Below are 23749 nucleotides of genomic sequence, written 5' to 3'. Positions count from 1 at the left end.
TCTGTGCATACTTACCTGCTCCCTGCTCAGTTCCCCTTCTCTGCCTTTGGATTGATCTTGCTGTGTATGACCTTGGACCGTGTACTGGACTCTGCTGTATTGCCTGTGACCTCGATCTCTGCCTGTTTCCTGGATTTGTTGTTTGCCGCCAGCCCTGACTTTTTGCCTGGACTTCACCACTGCTGTATGCTATTACACAATATTCCTGGGTTCTCCCCAGTCAGTGCACATCTCACGACCCTCTGTCTGTCTGCAGCCAAGTCTGTCCCCACCACTAGGGGCTCCAGTGAACACCAGACTTTCAGGGCAGATTCCCGGTTTTGTTGTACTGGCTGGAGGGGTTTCTAACAGGTTTGAATTAATTCATTTAAATTTCCATGGTGTATTGTGACAAAAGGTAATGACTTTCTATAGGCCCTGTAATAAAAAACACTGGGAGTGAGGTAATCACACAATGGGGATACAATGAGGAAGGAGGAAATACATAATGAAAATTTATTGGAGGAATAAAGGCATAATAACACTGGGAAAGAAGGGAATAAATAATGCATAGAAAGTGGAGCAGAGAAAGTCATATATAATGAGAAGACACTTGTAGTGAGAGAAAGAGTCAGTGAAAAGATAAGTGGCTGAAAGAAGACAATGGAGTCACTAAGTTTACAGATGAGACACAGGAGATAATTTACAAAGCACTTCAATGTGCCCCCTACCCTCTGCTCTCAGGAGCCGCTTCACTATATGGAGGGGCAGAAAAATCTTTAGTAGTACTGTGCAAACATGTAAACTTATAATTAATACCCAGCTCTACCACTGTACTACAACTTTAAAACAGGTGGCAACTTTGTGAGTGTAAAACTATTTTTAATAGCTTGAGCATGTGCATCTGGAAATTCACTTTTCTGCAGACATCCTACATGCAGTAGTAAAATGGGTCCCATTAAAATTATAAGATGATAATCTGTTCTAGGAGCTGGTGTAAATTCCAGTCCTTTTGTAGAGTCAGAACTCTCATGTTAATGCACCTTTCCCACCCGTTACCTCATTACGTTTATCTTGCCCTGAAACAAATCTAAACTTTGTAGTGTTCTGAAAAACATTAGGTGGGCGATGTACTTACACTGTAATACTAGGGAACACCTTCATTCCCCAGGACTCCTTCCCTCTACATGTGCAATCTGCTGCTCCTCATCAAATGTGACAACCTCGCTCCATAAGCCTATGTATCCTGGCAGAAATCTGGATTCACTGGCATAAATCAAGTCAGGTCCAAAACTGCATTTGCACTGTGGATAGAATGTTCTGCTTTGGCAAATGACCTCAGATTGAATTTTAGAAAACGGTACCAGAGGGAGGAAGTAGCAGACATACGTCAACTGGTTTCCAGCATCTTTATGTAAGAGAAAACATCCAAAATTTCAAAGTGGAAATCATTTTACTTTACTATGGCATTTCTGATATGCGCTACAATACAATAATTAAAATGCCCAAAATTCATTTTTTATTTAGTTTTATTTATGAACACACCTTAGAAGATTATTTTAAGTGAATTGGGTTGTGAGATAACAGAACGCATGGCAGAGATAGGTTGCCCAAGCTATACAATCTTCAAGTCCCACATTTGTGCTGCCACACTGCTTTTCACAGAATTCATAGTCTATAAATAGACAAATGGGACAAAGAATTAATTTTGGTATTTGGTGTGCTTGATGTATAATACGGGAATAGTCCATGTGGAACAAGAATGATAGAGTGAATTTGACACTGAAGGTTTATGGCCAAATTTCACCAGTGAAAAAATGCTATATTCTGCAGATAGTACAGAATTTGTAAAGCTGTTCATTTCTACAAGACAGGCAGTATTAAAACTAGAGACAAGCCTGTCCTTCAGTAATACAGAAATCCTAAGTTTAAATTTGTATAACAAAACCTAGACACCCAGTGTAACCTTATTTTTGTTTGTGAAAACCATCAGACTATTTATACAAATTATGCTAATGAAAAATAAGGATTCAAAAATGATTATTTACAAACATGCAAAACAAAAAGTATGGTCGGACACAAACTTAGGACCAATCATCTATAGTGGGTACTAAATGTAACCTCACGCAATAGATGGGGTGCACTCTAGTTTGTACTTGGTCATAATCAAAAAGAAGAAGAGAAAAAGAGTAAATAGAGGCACTCCGGACTCCGGTCTCCAAGAGAATAATGTCAATTAAAACTAAATTTTATTGAATTCTTATTAAAACATCAAATAAACCGGCGAAATATGGATAAAAGTGTAAGTTGTATATGTAGTGTATTTAAAATACAAACACCCAGCAGTGGCAGGTATTGGATAGAGATGAGCGGGCTCGGATATCTGAAATCCGAGCCCACCCGAACCTTGCCGATCCGAGCCGGACCCGAGACAGATCCGGGTATTCCCGCCAATTGCAAAACTGAAACCGAGGCTCTGAGTCATAATCCCGCTGTCGGATCTTGCGATACTCGGATCCTATAAATTCCCCGCTAGTCGCCGCCATCTTCACTCAGGCATTGATCAGGGTAGAGGGAGGTTGGGTTAGGTGGTCCTCTGTCCTGATATATCTCATGCTGTGCTGTGCTGTGCTGTTCAGTTCTGTTCTGTGCTGTGTTGTGCTGTGCTGTGCTGTGCTGTGCTGTGCTGTGTTCTGCTCAGTCCAGTGGTGCTGTGTCCTGTGCTCTGTCCTTCTGAGTTCAGTGGTGCTGCTGGGTCCTGTGCTGTGTCCTGTTCAGTCCAGTGGTGCTGTGTCCTGTGCTCTGTCCTTCTAAGGGCATTGTGTTATTTCCCCATTATTCCCAAGTTAAACATTTTTTTAAAAAAAGTTATAAAAAAATAATAAAAAAAAAATTATAAAAAAAAGAAATTAAATTTTTTTTTTTAAAAACAATCCTGCAGTATAAGTCCATTGGTACTGCAATATTACAAAGTTCACTGATTCTGCAGTATAAGTCCAGTGGTACTGCTATATTACAAAGTTCACTAATTCAGCAGTATAAGTCCAGTGGTACTGCAATATTACAAAGTTCACTTATTCAGCAGTATAAGTCCAGTGGTACTGCTATATTACAAAGTTCACTGATTCAGCAGTATAAGTCCAGTGGTACTGCTATATTGCAAAGTTCACTGATTCAGCAGTATAAGTCCAGTGGTACTGATATATTACAAAGTTCACTGATTCAGCAGTATAAGTCCAGTGGTACTGCTATATTACAAAGTTCATTGATTCAGCAGTATAAGTCCAGTGGTACTGCTATATTACAAAGTTCACTGATTCAGCAGTATAAGTCCAGTGGTACTGCTATATTACAAAGTTCACTGATTCAGCAGTATAAGTCCAGTGGTACTGCTATATTACAAAGTTCACTGATTCAGCAGTATAAGTCCAGTGGTACTGCTATATTACAAAGTTCACTGATTCAGCAATATAAGTCCAGTGGTACTGCTATATTACAAAGTTCACTGATACAGCAGTATAAGTCCAGTGGTACTGCTATATTACAAAGTTCACTGATTCAGCAGTAAAAGTCCAGTGGTACTGCTATATTACAAAGTTCACTGATTCAGCAGTATAAGTCCAGTGGTACTGCTATATTACAAAGTTCACTGATTCAGCAGTATAAGTCCAGTGGTACTGCTATATTACAAAGTTCACTGATTCAGCAGTATAAGTCCAGTGGTACTGCTATATTACAAAGTTCACTGATACAGCAGTATAAGTCCAGTGGTACTGCTATATTACAAAGTTCACTGATTCAGCAGTATAAGTCCAGTGGTACTGCTATATTACAAAGTTCACTGATTCAGCAGTATAAGTCCAGTGGTACTGCTATATTACAAAGTTCACTGATTCAGCAGCATAAGTCCAGTGGTACTGCTATATTACAAAGTTCACTGATTCAGCAGTATAAGTCCAGTGGTACTGCTATATTACAAAGTTCACTGATTCAGCAGTATAAGTCCAGTGGTACTGCTATATTACAAGGTTCACTGATTCAGCAGTATAAGTCCAGTGGTACTGCTATATTACAAAGTTCACTGAATCAGCAGTATAAGTCCAGTGGTACTGCTATATTACAAAGTTCACTGATTCAGCAGTATAAGTCCAGTGGTACTGCTATATTACAAAGTTCACTGATTCAGCAGTATAAGTCCAGTGGTACTGCTATATTACAAAGTTCACTGATTCAGCAGTATAAGTCCAGTGGTACTCTCCTGTGCCGCATATAATTTTTAAAGGCTTTGCCGAGTGTGTGTGGCTTAGGGGTACGCTCTCTTGTGCTACATATAATGGAAAACAAAAATTTGGAGGATAAAGTAGGGAAAGATCAAGACCCACTTCCTCCTAATGCTGAAGCTGCTGCCACTAGTCATGACATAGACGATGAAATGCCATCAATGTCGTCTGGCAAGCCCGATGCCCAATCTCCTAGTACAGGGCATGTAAAATCCAAAAAGCCCAAATTGTCAAAAAGTAGCAAAAAGAGAAACTTAAAATCATCTGAGGAGAAAAGTAAAGCTGGCAATATGCCATTTACGACACGTAGTGGCAAGGAACGGCTTAGGCCCTGGCCCGTGTTCATGACTAGTGGTCCAGCTTCACCCAAGGATCTAAGCCCTCCTCCCCCCCCCCTACAAAAAAAGAACTCTGCCTTCTAAACAGATGACATCACAAATCCCCAAGGCGAGTCCAAGGGTGTTGGTGGTTGTGAAGCCTGACCTTCCCATCACTGTACGGGAAGAGGTGACTCCATCCAGCATTTGCAGCACACCCTCTGCATATGTTGGAAGGATCACCCACAGTGTAGATCCAGATTTGGATAATCAAGGTGTCAATGTTGTACAACGGGAGGAGGCTATTGATGTAGCTGGCGCTGTGGAGGAACTTGATGATGAGGATGGTGATGTGGTTATTGTAAATGAGGCACCAGGGGGGGAAACAGCTGATGTCCATGGGATGAGAAAGCCCATCGTCATGCCTGGTCAGAAGACCAAAAAATGCACCTCTTCGGTCTGGAGTTATTTTTATCCAAATCCGGACAACCAATGTATGGCCATATGTAGCTTATGTAAAGCTCAAATAAGCAGGGGTAAGGATCTTGCCCACCTAGGGACATCCTCCCTTATACGTCACCTGAATAACCTTCATAGTTCAGTGGTTAGTTCAGGAACTGGGCCTAGGACCGTCATCAGTACAGGGACACCTAAATCCCTTGGTCCTGTTGGATACACACCACCAACACCCTCCTCGTCAACTTCCTCCACGATCTCCATCAGATTTAGAACTGCAGGCCATGTCACCAGCCAGACTGAGTCCTCTTCTATACGGGATTCATCCGAGGAATCCTGCAGCGGTACGCCTACTACTGCCACTGCTGTTGCTGCTGCTGTTAGTCGGTCATCTTCCCAGAGGGGAAGTCGTAAGACCGCTACGTCTTTCAAAAAACAATTGACCGTCCAACAGTGTTTTGCCATGACCACAAAATATGATAGTAGTCACCCTATTGCAAAGCGTATAACTGCGGCTGTAACTGCTATGTTGGTGTTAGACGTGCGCCCGGTGTCCGCCATCAGTGGAGTGGGATTTAGAGGGTTGATGGAGGTATTGTGTCCCCGGTACCAAATCCCGTTGAGATTCCACTTCACTAGGCAGGCGATACCAAAGATGTACAGAGAAGTACGAGCAAGTGTCCTCAGTGCTCTTAAAAATGCGGTTGTACCCACTGTCCACTTAACCACGGACATGTGGACAAGTGGTTCTGGGCAAACGAAGGACTATATGACTGTGACAGCCCACTGGGTAGATGCATCCCCTTCCGCAGCAACAGCAGCAGCTGCATCAGTAGCAGCATCTACACAACGTCTGCTCGTGCCAAGGCAGGCAACATTGTGTATTACAGGCTTTAATAACTGGCACAACGCTGACAACCTATTAGAGAAAATGAGGGAAATTATTTTGCAGTGGCTTACCCCACTTAGACTGTCCTGGGGATTTGTGGTGTCAGACAACGCCAGTAACATTGTGCGGGCATTGCATATGGGCAATTTCCAGCACGTCCCATGTTTTGCCCACACCGTTAATTTGGTGGTGCAGCATTACCTCAAGAGTGACAGGGGTGTGCAGGAGATGCTTGCGGTGGCCCGCAAAATTGCTGGACACTTTCAGAATTCTGCCTGTGCCTACCGCAGGCTCGAGGCACATCAAAAAAGCATGAACCTGCCCTGCCATCACCTCAAAGAAGAGGTTGTGACGCGCTGGAACTCCACCCTCTATATGCTGCAGAGGATGGGGGAGCAGCAAAAGGCCATTCAGGCCTACACCGCCACCTACGACATAGGCAAAGGAGTGGGGATGCGCCTGAGTCAAGCGCAGTGGAGACTGATTTCCGTGTTGTGCAAGGTTCTCCAGCAGTTTGAACTTGCCACACGAGAAGTCAGTTCCGACACTGCCAGCTTGAGTCAGGTGATTCCCCTGATCAGGCTGTTGCAGAAGCAGCTGGAGAAAGTGAGGGAGGAGCTGGTAAACCATTGCGATTCCACCAAGCATGTAGCTCTTGTGGATGAAGCCCTTCGTACGCTTTGCCAGGATCCGTGGGTGGTCACTATTTTAAAGGCAGAGGAATACATTCTGGCCACCGTTCTCGATCCTCGGTTTAAAGCGTATGTTTTGTCTCTGTTTCCGGCGGACACAAGTCTGCAGTGGTGCAAAGACCTGCTGGTCAGGAGATTGTCCTCTGAAGAGGACCGTGACATGCCAACAGCTCCACCCTCATTTTCTTCCACATCTGTGGCTGCGAGGAAAAAGCTCAGTTTTCCTAAAAGAGCCGCTGGCGGGGATGCTGATAACTTCTGGGCCGGACTGAAGGACCTGCCAACCATTGCAGACATGTCTACTGTTGCTGCATTGGATGCTGTCACAATAGAAAAAAATGGTGGAGGATTATTTTGCTGACACCATCCAAATAGACATGTCAGACAGTCCATATTGTTACTGGCAGGAAAAAAATGCAGTTTGGAAGCCCCTGTACAAACTGGCTCTATTTTACCTGAGTTGTCCCCCCTCCAGTGTGTACTCGGAAAGAGTTTTTAGTGCAGCGGGGAACCTGGTCAGTGAGCGGCGAAGGAGGTTGCTTCCTCAGAACGTTGAAAAAATGATGTTCATAAAAATGAATTATCAATTCCTCATTCAAGTACAGCACTGCCCTCCAGATAGTACAGAGGGACCTGTGGTTGTGGAGTACACACTGTAGGGGGAGAGGAATCAGAGGTTGAGGATGAGGACGACATCTTGCCTCAGTAGAGCCTGTTTTATTTGTACGGGGAGAGATGAATAGCTTTTTTGGTGTGGGGGCCCAAACAAACCAATCATTTCAGGCACAGTTTGGTAGGGCCTTTTGCTGAAATGATTGGTTTGTTAAAGTGTGCATGTCCTATTTCAACAACATAAGGGTGGGTGGGAGGGCCCAAGGACAATTCCATCTTGCAACTCTTTTATTGCCATTATGTGACCATTCAACATTCGTTTGCCATGAGCACAAAGTAAAACAAAATGAAAACAAATTCAACAAATTAAACCAAAAGTAAAATGCCTTGTCATAATCAAAAACAAGAGGTATTGACGTGCTTGAACTACTGTAGTGTTTATAAGTTAGAAACACTACACTTGAAAGCTTGAGCCTTTAATAGAAAAAGTCACTCTTCATTGCACGAATATTTGCAACAGTGACAATTTTTTGGTTAACAAAGTCAACAAATAACACTTCGACCCTGTCTGTCTTTCACATACTTGATGGGATCTCAATGATGAATGCTCTGTACCATGGTTGTCTAAAACAAGAGGTATTGACGTGCTTGAACTACTGTAGTTTTTATAAATTATAAACACTACACTTGAAAATTGGGTACCGGGGCCACTCCACTATGCAGTCCAGATAGAGGCGTATCAGATATTAAACAACGTTGACTGTTGCTGCCAAATCATAAATTAATGAAAATGACCTGTCATCGTCAAAAACAAGAGGTATTGACACGCTCGAACTACACCCTGTATATGCTGCAGAGGATGTAGGTACCAAATTGTGTACCGGGACCACTGCACTATGCAGTCCAGAAAGCTACCTCGGTGAAACGTTTTGGACTAAAAACAATATTGTGAGGTGTGAGGTGTTCAGAATAGACTGGGAATTAGTGGAAATGATTGTTATTTATTGTTATTGAGGTTAATAATAGCGTAGGAGTGAAAATAAACCAAAAAACTTGTTTTTAACACTTTTTATGTTTTTTTCAAAAAAAATCCAAATCCAAAACCTTAAATCCGAACCAAAACCTTTCGTCAAGTGTTTTGCAAAACAAATCCGAACCCAAAACCTCAAACAAATCCGAATCCAAAACACAAAACACGAGACACCAAAAGTGGCCAGTGCACATCCCTAGTATTGGATATTTTACAAAGGCCAGTTGAGTTGCATTGAATACATCTAGGAACATATCACACTTCAATTAAAGGTTCCGCAATCAATTCTTAACATCAAGATAGTATCCAAAACCATATGGGTCTACCTATGGCCTATTCAAAATTTATTTATAACCTATAGGTCAATCCCTATGCAGTCCAGCTATGAGAAGGGGAATGAAATCTTGCCCCTAAATATGTGTGATCATCTGTACATGACCATATAGTTCAAAAATGGGAATATAAAAGGAATTGGAGAGAAAATCGTGTCACCATAGTGTATAAGTTACCGTGGGTAACACTTATTGAGCATTGTCTATAGACGTTTATATAAAACGTTTGTCGTGTTGATCCTTTCCTTGCTATATTGTCCTATTGTTCTGAAATGTGATGTATCAAGGCTAAACAGCAAGAGACACACGTTGTTTGCAACCACTCGGGAGGTAGGTGGGTCGTGCGCTTGCACATATATATCATGAAGAGATACTACAAGGTAACCTTATCACCTATTATATGTATCCCCACTCTAACACCTAACAGAATGGTGCAATAGCGTCGTTCCCATTATGACCCACCTAATTCACACATATCATCATAGCTATAGTATTAATCACTGCATCCAGATTATGCGCATATTATTATGAGGGTAAGGAGTGCCTCTATTTACTCTTTTTCTCTTCTTCCTTTTGATTATTTACAAACATGCAAAGGTGCACTTCCTGCTCAGCAAGTGTCATACCTATTTCTTTGCAAATGCTCCTGATTTTATATATGGCACATGGATTTTACACTTATAAATGGTGAAGTTTGCCAAGATGCAAAATGTAGCGGATTTTGGTACTTTTTACTAGGGACAGCTAGCAGACGCGGGCTGGGAGAGGCGTGGCCGGGGGGCACACAGGCGACCGCATCTCATGAAAAGGGATGCGGCCGCGTGATTGATGACGCGGCCGCATCCCCTATCATGTGAAGTGGCTTCCTGTGCGCTGACGCGGCCGCATCAGATGCAGCCGCGGAGGAAACAGTTGTATTTTGCAGGCCCTAATAGCAGCCTGACCGAGCGGCCCGGGGGGGTGATGCCCCCCAGGGCCAGCCCGCCACTGACAGCTAGGCATATCAATGAATCTAGTTGTGCACCCATATGTAAAAATAAGATTTTGTTTTGTAGGATGAGGTTATTTAAATGAAATTCACTGGGTGAAGAAGTTGCATTTAGGGAGCATGCCCCTTGGAAAAGACTTATAACTGTATTTGTGTTTGGAGGGGGTAGAAACCTAAGATTTCAGTAGGAAAACTCATTTCAGATGGAGTCTGCTGCTGAAGGATATCCGCAACCTCTTCACCAGACCAGATATTTCAATAAACTAAAACAAATATGTCTAAAAAAATATGTTATTGGGCACTGATTTTGGTGTCAAACACACCTAAATAAACTCACAAACCATATAAATTTTCAAAAAATAGTAATAAACACACAAATATGTAATCAACACTCTCGTACTAGGAGAGGAACTCTGCTGCTCCTTTATAGAATTGTTGTGTATTAATTCCTAATGTAATGTACTAATCAAAAGGAAAAAAGAAAAGAAGCACAAAGAGCCTTCTCACTAGTATAGACACTACCTTATGCGGATTAATTTAAAACAAATTTTATTAAACTCAAATTAACAAAAAAAAGTATATATAAAACACATTGTAACCAACAAAATATATTCAAAAAGTTACAAGCTCACTTAGTAGACCGAAAACAAGAACCAGCCTTTCAATTATATTTGAATCCACCTATAGTGCACATATAGGGAACGTTTTTCAATAATTGATGTTTTGTGTATTGACTCTGAATTGTATAAACCGATGAGAAATGAACAAAGTCATAGGGGTATATTTACTAAACTGCGGGTTTGAAAAAGTGGAGATGTTGCCTATAGCAATCAATCGGATTCTAGCTTTCATTTATTTAGTGCATTCTACAAAATGACAGCAAGAATCTGATTGGTTGCTATAGGCAACATCTCCACTTTTTCAAACCAGCAGTTTAGTAAATATACCCCATAGAACTCTTAGAAATAATAGTGCAGTGCAGCTGTGGCTGATGGTGTTAGGTGCTGCCATCACAGTTTTCAAAAGTCAGACTCCCGATTCAGGCTCCATTTCTAACAAGCGGTTTGACGTCTAACCTAACCCAAAGTGAATGTGATCTGTAAGAAAAGCCTATTATTTCCAAGAGTTCTAAAAGCCATAGCTTTTAGATTTAAAGTAATCTAAGAATGAACAAAACATTTTGTACAGCAACTTATTTTTATGACCTATGCCTCACTTTTATGATATTTCGTATTATTCCGTTTATGTATGTTCCTACAAGTGTACTGTTTGATTAAGCAGACATGATCCATCACCAATTTTATTTTCACAAATAAAGCTTTCAGGGAAAATGAACACTGCGGACAAAGCACTGATGAAGTCAGTAATCCCAGATTTAGCAAGATTGAATTAGTTTTCTTTTAAAAAAAATATTTGTAAAAGCTCATGGTATAAAAAAAGCCCAAACACAAACAATTTATAAAAACCACAGTATATAAAATGTGTTAAAGACCTCAGCTTTATTTCAGAGTTGATAAAAAAATCTGTGAATGCTGAAAATATTAGGGGTATTACAAAGCATGTACATGATTTAAATGAAGAGTAATTTAAGACTGCTAGTTGCTCTTTATTGAAGGTGGGTATCAATATTGGAAAAGAAGATGACAGTGTGGATATCTTTTCAAACTACTTTTCTCTGCCTAAGTTGCATACAATGAACTGCCTGCTGGAAATATCGCTACTGAGGGGGGTTAGGTGAGAGCAAAAATAATCTTAATAATTGTTGGATCCAGGTAGTAGATGAGTATTATAAGGGTGGAAATAATGAAGTTTGCTCTTATATGGACAGCCAAGGGGACCAGACTCGAATGAAAAGTTCAGGTTTGTCATGTAGGTAAGTTATGATTTTTTTCCATGCAGGCGACATGTCAAACTTGGTTTTCAAGTAATGTTAAAGGAGGAAGATCTTATTTTTCCAATAGGTTGTTACGATTCATTTTTGTTGCTACTAAGATGTGATTAAATTGACTATTTATGTAGATATTTTGCAGGGTAGGAGAAGAAAAAGGTCCAAGGATCTTTGTTTATGGGAGTTACGTAGTTTATATACTTCATCCCAAAAGAGGGAAATATTCGGGCATGTCCACCATACATGGTAAAATATTTCCCCTGTGGCCACAAATCCTCCAACAAGCTGGATCAGAAGAGACATACATCTGTCAGGGGTAAGTTACCATCGATAATATATCTTGTATGCTGTCTCCTTGATTGTGGTAGAAACGAAAGCTTGGGCTGTTCTATCTGTAATCAATTCCCAATACTTCTTTTCAGATGGAGGGCCAATATTAGATTCCCATTTCAATTCATATCTTCTATTAAAACCTGTTAATTTGTCAATGAGAATATTATAAAGTGAGAAGAAGTCTGTGCCCTGGCAATTTGTGGGAGTCATCACCAGAGCAGTTTTCATTGGCTGAAAAATGGTGATGTCATTGAAAGGTGACTGGTTTTTTTTCTTCCACGGGCTCCCACCGATGACATCATCCTCCAGAGACAGGCAGACAGCCAATCAGCTTGTTTTCTGTGCAACGTTGCACCATTCATAGTGCAGGCAACCCGGGTCCAACCCGGGAATTACCCCTCGATAAATCCTGGGTTGAAGACCCGGGTTTTTAGACCCGGGATTTTTGACTTGTACCATTCATACTGCACCAAGACCCGGGTCGTTTGAGCTCGCCCCGGCAAAAACCCGGGATTTTGGTGCAGTATGAATGGGGTATAAGATGGTTAGATGGATAAGATCTTGGTTGCAGGATGGAAAACAGAGAGTTATAATAAATGGAGTGCATTCACAGCAGGGAAAGATTACCAGTTGAGTACCCCAAGGATCTGTACTTGGACCAGTGCTTTTTAATATCTTTATTGATGACATTGCAAATGGTATTGAAGGAAATGTATGTCTTTTTGCAGAGGGCACAAAGATATGTAACAGGGTAGACACACCAGGAGGGGTAAAACAAATGATTGATGATCTCGGTAGACTAGAGGAATGGTCAAGAGAGTGGCAACTACAGTTTAATGCCAAAAAATGCAAAATCATGCATTTGGATCTCAAAAACCCAAAAGCTAAATATAGTATTAATGGCACTATAGTGGAAACTACTAAGGAGGAAAGCGATCTAGGAGTCACTATTTCAGGTGACTTAAAGGCAGGTAAGCAATGTAACAAAGCAATGAGGAAGGCAAGTCAGATGCTTGGTTGCATAGGGAGAGGAATCAGTAGCAGAAAGAAAGAAGTAATAATGTCACTGCCTAGGTCATTGGTACGGCCTCATCTAGAATACTATGTTCAGTTCTGGAGGCCATATCTCCAGAAGGATATAAATACACTAGAGACTGTACAAAGAAAGGCAACTAAAATGGTGCATGGCCTACAGCACAAAACTTACCCGGAAAGACTAAAATATTTTAATATGTATAGTTTGGAGCAGAGAAGGGAAAGGGGGAACATGACAGAAACTTAAAAATATATGAAGTGTTTTAAAAAGGTATAGGAGAGAAACATTCTTCAAAGAAAGAGAAATATTATAATATGGGGACATGCACTGAAAATGAAGGAAAGTAGGTTCAGAGGAAATTTGAGGAAAAACTACGTCACAGAAAGGGTAGTGGATAAGTGAAATAGCCTCCCATCTGAGGTGGTAGAGGCTGATACAGCAGAGCAATTTAAACATACTTGGGATAGATATAAGGATATCCTTACAAAGATTAAAGGACCAAATAAAGTTGGAGGTTACCATAGGTTAATAAAACAATAGGCAGACTAGATGTCCCAAGTGGTTCTTTTCTGCTGTCAAATTCTATGTTTCTATGTTTCTATGGATTATAAATTTGCAAAATAATTCACGGGAGTAAAATAATATAACAATTAATGATAAAACACTTTAAAAAAAAAAGGTGTTTTTTTTTATTTTGTCCATAAAATATATTTATTAGACTGTTGTTAATGTGTACTGAACATAAAATATATTTTTACAGTTGCTTGTGATTGCAAACACATGTTATAGCATGCATACGAGACTGTCATCACTACTGATCAGGGCTTAGACAAAACCTTTAACTGAGAGCAAGAGATATGGCAGAAAAACAAGAAACTTTGAACCCAGACAGAGATGGATTCGGAAGTGGCTCCCGCTTGAGTTTGTCACGCCCCTACTGTAAATTGACTATGGCAAAATGCTCCTTTCCTGCCTGGTTCACTCCCAGAAATCGTAGGCTGTACAATCATGGCCAAAAGTTTTGAGAATGACACAAATATTATTTTTCACAAAGTCTGTTGCCTCAGTTTTTATGATGACAATTTGCATATACTCCAGGATGTCATGAAGAGTGATCAGATGAATTACAATTAATTTCAAAGTCTCTCTTTGCCATGACAATGAACTCCAAAAACAACATTTCCATGCATTTCAGCCCTGCCACAAAAGAAGCAGTGATACACTGAGGTTAATCTTTATTATTATTTGTCACGAGCCGTGAGTACCGCCGCGGCTCGCTTCCTGACGGTCCCAACGTCCCGGCCGTCACCATGACGACCGGAACGTCATTTCCTTCCAACTCCCGACCGTTGCCAAGGCAACGGTCGGACGCTTCCTCAGCGCCGTGTCCTGGCAGCCAGGCGCGCATGCGCTCTAGGGACAATCAGGCAGATTTAGCCTGTGGCTGAATTAGCAGGCATTAGCCTGCAGGTGTGGATTTCAGGGCTAAGCCCTGATTGGTCTTGCTAGGTGCTGACAATTAGCCTACAAGTGTGGCCATGTCTAGGGACAGGTTCTGATTGGTTGTGGGTTGTATTTAAGGCAATGAGGTCTGCTGCCTCATTGCCGGTTATAGCTTCTGTGCTCCAGTCTGCTGACCGGCTTGTTCCAGTTCCTGGTTCCTGTATCTACGTTTTGACTTCCCGTGTATGGCTTCGTATTTGACTTCGCTTGTGTTTCCTGTGACCCTGATCCTTGGCTCGTTTACCCGTTCTGCTACTTTGCCTGTGACCTCTGACCTCAGCTTGTTCATTGTTACTGTTACCTGCTGCTTCTCAAATATAAACTGCACAACTGATAAATTAAACAGGGCTTATCATCGATTTTCCCTCTTCAGTCTGCTAGAGTGATATCACTTGAACTGAAATCCAAAGTGAAAAGGAGAATAAACAATAAAAAATGAAGGTAATATCGCTTATCTGGTCAATAAATGAATGTTGAATACAGTCTCCCTATGGATCACCACGCCAGATCTGGATCGGATGTGGTGTCACCAGAAGTTCGACAAGTAGACATTCTATACCAATGGTTCCCAAACTGTGCGCCCAATCTCACAGGGGTGCCGCAGTCAGGGCCGGTGAAAAGCAATATACTCTGCCCTACAATTGTTTCAGCTAGGTTGCATTCATAAGGGGCCCTGATGAAAGTAACCTAGCTGAAATGATCGTAGGGCATTATTGTAGTGTATTTTTCTATTGAGCAATATTGATTGCTGAACCTTTTTCCTGATAATGTTGTAATACTGCCTCTTGAGAATCCCAGAAAACTGTAAGCATTCATTTTCCAGCTGATGGTTGACTTTAGAACTTTTTCTTGGTTGGCGACTGAGAAAGTTTCCATTCCATACTCTGTTGTTTACTCTCAGGCTCATAGTGATGAATCCATGTCTCATCTCCAGTAATGATTCTTTTTAGGAAACTTTCATCTTCCTTAGAACATCAGTCTAAATTGTGTTTGCAGATGTCCAATCGCTTCTGTGCTCTTCCATGAGTTGTATTGGCACCCATCTCACACAAACGTTTTGAAACCCAAGTCTGTCATGGATTACTGCATAGGGAGAGCCATGGTTAATTTGCAAATGATTTGCAACATAATCCACTGACACTCTTTTATCCAACAGACTCAGTTCACATGCACGGTCCATGTTCTCATCAGTGGTGGACGTGGACGGGAGTCTGCCTCCCTCTTCATGGCTTCTCTATCCATTCAAACACACTACTTCGCTACAAAACACTTTCTCCATATTGTACACAAAGTATTCAATAAATATCGGCACCAGACACATGCTCAGACCACAAAAAAGGAATCACTGCATGCTGCTCTTTTTTTTATGCAAATCACAAGTGAGGCAGCCATTTTTCTTGCACTGCAGTCACAATATATATATGTATATATATATATATATATATATATATATATATAGTGACACGAGCACTCTTCCGATGATGCACACACAAACATCTTTTTGCTTTGTAGTTTGCTTTTATTGTCAGGATGGCAAAAATAACTGATACTGTTAAGAGCCATCACATTACTCCCAGTTGGTCCACATCCGACCAGGATGCCACTTCCTTCCCATCCCAGCCATCACCAGGGCAATGGCCGGGATGCCTTCAGTATAAGTGCCGAGCTCCAGCTACAGCAGACTGCGAGGCGCGTGCGCAGGGGACAAATATTTAAATTAAGCACTCCTGGGAATTATGATCTGTGTTGATGCCTGAGGCTGCCCATTGGTCAATTTGTGTATATAAGGGCTTAACCTCCCGGATTATAGTGCTCTGTATTCTGTTAGCTGATCTGTTCCAGTCTACTGACTCCTGATTTTATTACCGTTGCTGACCCTTTGCGTGATCTGAACCCTTTTAATTTGCTGATTGCACTGACCTCTGGCTTGTTACCTGGATTCTCTTTCTTGCTGCCAGACCTGAACCTTTGCCTGTTTCTGACCACATTATCATCTACTGATCCCTGACCTCGGCCTGTTTCAGACATCCCGCTTCCTTCCTGTCTTCTGCCTCCTATTATCCTCCCTGTGGGATTAGTCACAAGCTCACACTACTGTATGCTAGAGTTTAAGACCTGGGGGCATCTGAGTACCTGTGAGCATGTCAAGCTCTACATGATAGGCCGCTGCTATAGGTGCAGACCTCTATTTCTAGTTCTGCAAGCTTATGATAATAGCCATTAGCCACAACAATAACACAAAGTACACACACTTTCTTGTGACCAGAATGTAAATTAACAGAGACCAACTCCCTAGACACCAGCCAACTTCTTTGGTATTGGTCACCACACATAATGAACAACTCAGGTTTTTATACTTTACACTCTTCCCACAGCCCTAACTTGATGGACAAGTGACACTCCCACCTAGCCTTTATAGAGGAGTTCTCCTCAGGTACTCTGCCTGATGAGCCTCAGTGCAGACACACCCTGTCAGTGTGGAACATTCTATGTGAGTAAACATCTTGTCCATATTACACAAGCGCTTGTTGTAACTACAGACTGCAAAGATTATATATATTTACATAGTGAGAACTTTGACTTATTTGAAGTGTCTGGATGTCATTAACATATATGTGGGAAATACTACTCCCTAATTAGCCACAAATCTGGACATTATATTGTATGAAATCTATTTTCAAGTGGAACTGTGTGGATCTCACAAAAATTGGCAGTCTGTTTGATATTATATTGGGTCAAGAATGATCCTAAAGATTATTTTAAGAAGCTATATTGAAAAATAATGTGGAACATTGTGTATATATTTACTGATCATTTTATATCATTAGATTATTTTACTGTGTAAACTTATATAAAATGCTAAATGGATGGTTTACGTTAGTTGGCCACTGACTAATTAAGGTTGACATTTTAATTTAGGTTTATGTGACAAGTAAATATTGTTCTGATTGCATACTTTGGTGATATATATCTATGCTGAAGTTTAATTGTAAAATTCATGGGTTTTTATATATTGTGTATGCGTTTTAACAAATGTTTAATAAATTTGTGCTATCAATTATCCACAAGTATCTTTCAAGTTTAATGGTACAGAGTGCGCAGTTGCAATATTTGATATAACACCCAGTCTGCTGCTGTTATCTGTGGAAACGAGACCTCTAAACCACTTCAAAATATGTAAGTTAAATCCCACTCTTTATTATTATTTTGTTACACATATGTTACCACCTGTATCTCTTTAACCTAGGTGCAATACTGCACAAATGTGTAGCTTTGTTTGCAGCCTTGCCCTGCAGACTGTCAACTAAATGCCTAACTTCTCTCTTAGAAATCTGTGGAAAACCACACTCTTTGTCACAATATATATATATATATATATATATATATATATATATATATATATACACATATAACAAACAAAATATCCAATATGTCCCTTTGTTTGTAAATATATTTTAAATTACACATATATACAAACATGCATATACATAAATAAATATGTTTGTTAGTATGTATGATTTATCAATGTAATATCACAAAGCCAGCTGAACAATACTCGGGATATGTGCATATGTGACCATGCTAGATGAATCGTACATGCACAGTAGAACTGAATGAACAAAATAAAAGAATATTATATTGTAAAATAATAGATTAAAATATTTTTTTAAATAAATAAATAAAGTAAAACCATGAAAACATGAGGTATTAGTTCATATTTTGATCAAAACTTTTAAGCCTACAACCCAGAGTCAAGGGACCCTCATTATATACAGGTCCTACACTGACCTATATGCTTCAGACACCATTAAAATGCAGTTAAAATCAGATGCACTCACCACCCAAGTATAGGGGCTTATATCTAGCAAGGGCTGGCTTGTAAGTCACACCCAAATGTGCCTTAAGTAGGCTTGATGGACACCTGTTAAGACAGCATAAGGCAATATATTGAAACGAAACCAGAGAAGAAATAAGCCTGCACTCTGTATATCTTATTTTATATATGTTTTTTGTTTTGTATACATATATGGGCATTTATATTGCCATGCAGCTGGTACCATATATAAAATGGGATATACCGAGCGCGGGCTTATTTCTTCTCTACTTCTTAGTATTGAAGAACCCTAATATTGAATCCGTTCCAGCTAGCTAAACATAAAGCCTATACTGTGCAGATACCAAGCCTATGTCCTGAGCAGCACAGCTACCTCCACCGTTCTAGAATTTTTAAATTTCTTCCATCATAGGCAATAAGCTCTCAGCATTCTATGCAAAGGGCTAGGTCTGGTATCATCACCATGTGACAGCCATCTTCTGAAGGTCAGTGGTACCAGCAGGTCAGCACAAAAGCCAGGTGGACACAGCATGATATACTTCCTATTCATAATAATTTCAGTCTACTTAAGCCAGTTTCTGTCAAACTTTCCAGACAAGACATATAATCATGATATACATGTGGTGAGAGCACGGTGCAGGACATGTTGAAATATACAGGTTAAGCCAGCTTGGCATTCCGTCTTGTCTGTAGTTGCTATATGTCTGCCTAAAATGTGCAATGATAAGCAGAGGTGTAAATGTACTGGTAATGCTGTTCTTAATTGTCACCAAGTGGGTTATTTATGCCTAGTTCGATCACCTATCATGGAGCTACCATCACTGGAAGGCATAGGAGTACCCAACTGACCAGCAGCACCATGAGAAAATGTGCCAACCACTGGCATCAGATATTGTGCCAGGAGTACCTGCCAACACTTATAACACTCTCCCTGGAAAAGACTGTTAAAGTTTAAAGCTTAATTTGAGGCAGGATCTAGGAGGTCCTGCTCTGAATGTTATTATGCTCTTTTGGTGTGCCAATTGTGAACCCTTGTGAAACTTCCCAAGCCCTCTCAGACTGCCCAGTGACAACCACTACAGGGGGACTTGCTGGAGTATGCTATGTAGGGAGAGGCGAGGAGATAGTCCACTGATATAAAGGTACCCAATCAAATGGGAAAACATTATTTAAATCTACCGTGGTTTTAAAGTGGACCTCTCTTGTCAGTTCGGTGTTATATTTTGGGACAGTACTGATGAGATGTCATAGCTCCTTTTAGGCCTGTCTAATACTGTACCACTGATCACATTTTCAAGTCTCTATGGACCTTGTTACTTTGTGTAACTGGAAAAGCAGGAAGACATCGGACTCTGTCTCTTCCCAGCTGGTAGAGGAGTGATCAGTGTGGCTTAGTGACTGGAACTTTAGGAATGAGTCACTATAGCCCCTTAGTGCAGGGTTGACTAGTGAGCTTTTTGTGCGACGAACCCCCTAACATTTATTAGTTGTAGTATATTTTTCAGTTGTGAAAATATTTTACAATCAATTTCCTATTGGACACACAAGCTGATCTGAGTTGTAAAAGAGCTGTCATTAACCTGTTATCTTCAAAATACAGTAATATTTAGCACATTCTGTAAACACTCCTAAACATGTATTCATTTAATAATATCCAAATATGTCTGTCAAGTTTTAATTGTTCCAAATGAGATATATTCTTATTATTACAAAGCCCTGAAACCTTGTGGCGCCTAACAAATAAATGATAATAATAAATGATAATAATATTAGAGATGATCACTGACCCCCGTGTTTTGGTTTTGGATTCGGTTTTGGATCTGGATTACCATCGTGTTTTGGTTTTGCAAAACCGCCATTGCGTGTTTTGGTTTTGGTTTTGTTTGGTTTTGCTTTGCTATTTTGTTGGAAAATCAATGTTTTTGGGCCTAAAATAACCCAATTTAGTGCTCCAACTGTTTCATAGATAAGTAATCTAATTGTAGAGGTAATAAATCATCCAAAAAACAGTTTAATTCCTGGTAGGTAGGCCTTCATTTATTCTACACACAAAACAGATTGTCTTCCTCTCCATCTATACATAATGGCAATGCACCTATCGTCTTTGGATGTATATTACACCCTACACTTGTAGTTAAATATGTAAAGAAATGGAAAAAGGCAGTTTGCTTTCTGTCTCTATAGGCCCCCCTCCACTTGTTTAAAAAAACCAAAAAATTCAGCCGTTATAGACTGTACAATATTAATTGAAATGGACAAAGCCAGTTTAGTTTCTGGCTCTCTAGGCCCCCCTCCACTTATCGAAAATACAAAAAAATTCATCCGTTAGAGACTGTACAATATTAATTGAAATGGACAAAGCCAGTTTGGTTTCTGGCTCTCTAGGCCCCCCTCCACTTGCCGAAAATACTAAAAAATTCAGCCGTTATAGACTGTACAATATTAAGAGAAATGGACAAAGCCAGTTTGGGGTCACTCTGTCTATGACACCCTACCCTTAAGGATAAATTGCCCAAACAGCAGCCTTTCAAGATGGTACGTGATATGGAAATGCCCCAAGTCCCTTTCCTATTTAGGGGTAGATTGCACCCTACACTTACATAGAAAGTTTTAAAAAGATGTTATTGTCATCATCTTCAGCTTCATCCTCACCCTCATCAGTGTGTACGTCATCATCACAGACTATCAATTCATCGCCGCTTGAATCCGCCATTAGAGAACAGTCAGTGCTTGGATGTCTTGGATGGTGAAGGCCTTCCTCGTGGAAGATGTAGTTCATTTTTATAAACATCATTTTCTCCACATTTTTGGGAAGTAACCTTCTACGGCGATCACTGACTAAGTTCCCTGCTGTGCTGAACACTCGTTTAGGGTACACACTGGAGGGTGGGCAGCTTAAGTATTGCAAAGCAAGTTTGTACATGGATTTCCAAATGGCCTGCTTTTCTTCCCAGTAAGGAAAGGGACTGTCTGACATTTCCATATCAACTACCTCTTGAAAGTAATCCTCCACCATCCTGTGCATGTTTATACTCGTATTGGATGGAGTTATGGGCAAAGTGGCAAATTTTTTTGAAAAATCCTTCAAACCAGCCCAGAAGTTAAATTGTTCTGGTCTGCCCCCTGCGTCTTCCCTGCTTCTTTTTGGGAAATTTAATTTTTTACGAGCAGCAGCAGCTTGAGAAAGTGAAGGAGGACACGTTGTCAAGCCGAGGCCCAGTTCAGCGGCCAACTTGCTGAGCAATAGCTCCTTGCAAAAGTTCACATCTCGCTCATTTACAAGTAAAGACTCAATGTAGGTTTTAAATCTTGGATCAAGCACAGTGACCAAAACGTACTGATCCAAGTTCAAGATCTTAATAACTCGGGGATCATTGTGAAACTAATGAAGTTCTTGATCGACAAGGCCAACATACTTTGATGAATTGCTTGCTTTCAGCACCTCCTTCATTTTTTCAAGCTGCTTTTCCAATAGTCTAATTAAAAGAATGACTTGGCTCAAACTAGCCGAGTCTGCACTTACCTCACACGTCACAACTTCAAATGGTTTCAGCACCCTGAAAGGATTCCCCAGTGTGCAAGAGTGAAATACATCCCCCCTCCTTTCCCAATGTCATGGCTTGTGCAATATGCTTGGATGGCTTTGCGCTGTTCCTCCATCCTCTGAAGCATGTACAGGGTGGAATTCCACCTAGTTACCACCTCTTGCTTAAGTTGGTGGCAGGGGAAGTTAAACTGCTCTTGGAGCTGCTGTAATCTCCTACATGCTGTGGCTGAATGCCTGAAATGGCTTGAAATTTTACGAGCCACCGAAAGCATCTCCTGCACCTCACGGTTATTTCATAGGAAGCTCTGCACCACCAAGTTGATGGTGTGAGCAAAACAGGGAATGTGTTGGAAATCACCCAGCTGTAATGCTCGCACTATATTGTTGGCATTACCAGAAATGACATACCCTGGGGAGAGTCCAAGTGGTATAAGCCATGTATCAATCACATCTCTCAGTTTGCGTAACAAATTGTCAGCTGTATGCCTGTTAGTGAAGCCAGTGATACAAAGAGTGGCCTGCCTGTGACAAATGTTACGTAGTGGTGTACATGCTGCTGCTGTTCCTGCTGGTGAAGGTGAATGACCAACACAGTGGGCTGTCACAGTCATATAGTCTTTGGTTTGCCCACTTCCACTTGTCCACATATCTGTGGTTAAGTGGACAGTGGGCAGAATGGCATTTTTCAGCGCAATCTCTTCATTTTTACACACTTTTTGGTATAGTTGTGGAATTGCTTTACGGGAGAAATGGTGTCGCGATGGAATTCTGTAACGCGGACACAAAACCTCAATTAACTGTGAAAAACCAGCTGCGTTTATTGTGATCGCAGATCTAACACTAACATTGCAGCCATGGCATCTGTGATTCGCTTGGCGACTGAGTGACTGCTGTCATATTTGCTTCCCCTCACAAATGATTGTTTCACAGTTAATTGCTGAAATGTAGGACTGCTCATTTTCTTGACCTGCCTCTGGGATGACGATTCACCCCCCGCAGCAGCAACAGCAGCAGCAGTGGGACTAACGCTTTCTTCAGAGGATTCAATAATAGTGCAGGAGTCATCCAGCCTTAAGTGGGATGCCGGGCTAACTCAGAGCACTACTGAGGATATTGATGAGGATGGTGTGGTGGGTGTATTTTGTAGCCGTCAGGATGTCGGTGAGTGGAGGGTCTTAGCTGATGATGGAGTGCTTGTAAATTTTTTGGAAGAACTTTCAGCTTTTCCCAATACTTTGCCATGAACTCTCGGTAAATGGCGTAACATAGACTAGGTTCCAAGATGGTTAAGGTCCCTCCCTCGACTGACTGTGGCTTGACATACACTACAAATGGCTATACAATTGTTGTCTGGATTTGGATAGAAATAATTCCACACATAAGAAGTGGATTTTTTTGTTTTATGCCCAGACATGACAATGGCCTTTTTCTTGTCACGTGCCAGAACTGCTGCCACTGGTGCAGGACTTACACAAGCAACCTCATCCTCATCAACATCCTCATTAGTGCCCTCGTCGCCTACACAAATCTCCCCCTCATCCTCTTCTAATTCCAAAGTGGCATCCTCAATTTGTGTATTACCGGCTACACTCGGGCTATTAAGGCACACAGCAGAATGCTCACGATTAGACATCCCACTGTTGGATGGACTCTCCACAGGGATTGGTGTCATTTGTGAATCAGAGCAAACATTATCCTCTAATGCCTTACTGTTATCTTGCAGCTCGGCTTTGACGCGTAACAGTAGTTGTGCACCAATTGTAGGCTCGGTAACATTTTGGGATCTGCCACTAATAGCCAAAGGTGAAGGCCTCATTCTCTCTTTGCCACTGCGTGTGTAGAATGGCATGTTGGCAATTTTTTTTTATAGGTACTTAACTTTTGCTCAGTAACACTTCTTTTTCGCTTCAACACAGTAAAAAAAAAAATATATTTTGTTTTTTGGACTGATTTTGAAACACTCTGTAGTTTGACATCGCCTTGCCCAGATGACGTACTGGGAACACTAACATCAGGACTGATGACAGAACCT

This window comes from Mixophyes fleayi, chromosome 1 (assembly GCF_038048845.1).
Source record: "Mixophyes fleayi isolate aMixFle1 chromosome 1, aMixFle1.hap1, whole genome shotgun sequence".
Taxonomy (NCBI): Eukaryota; Metazoa; Chordata; class Amphibia; order Anura; family Limnodynastidae; genus Mixophyes; species Mixophyes fleayi.
This window is presented reverse-complemented; position numbering follows the sequence as displayed.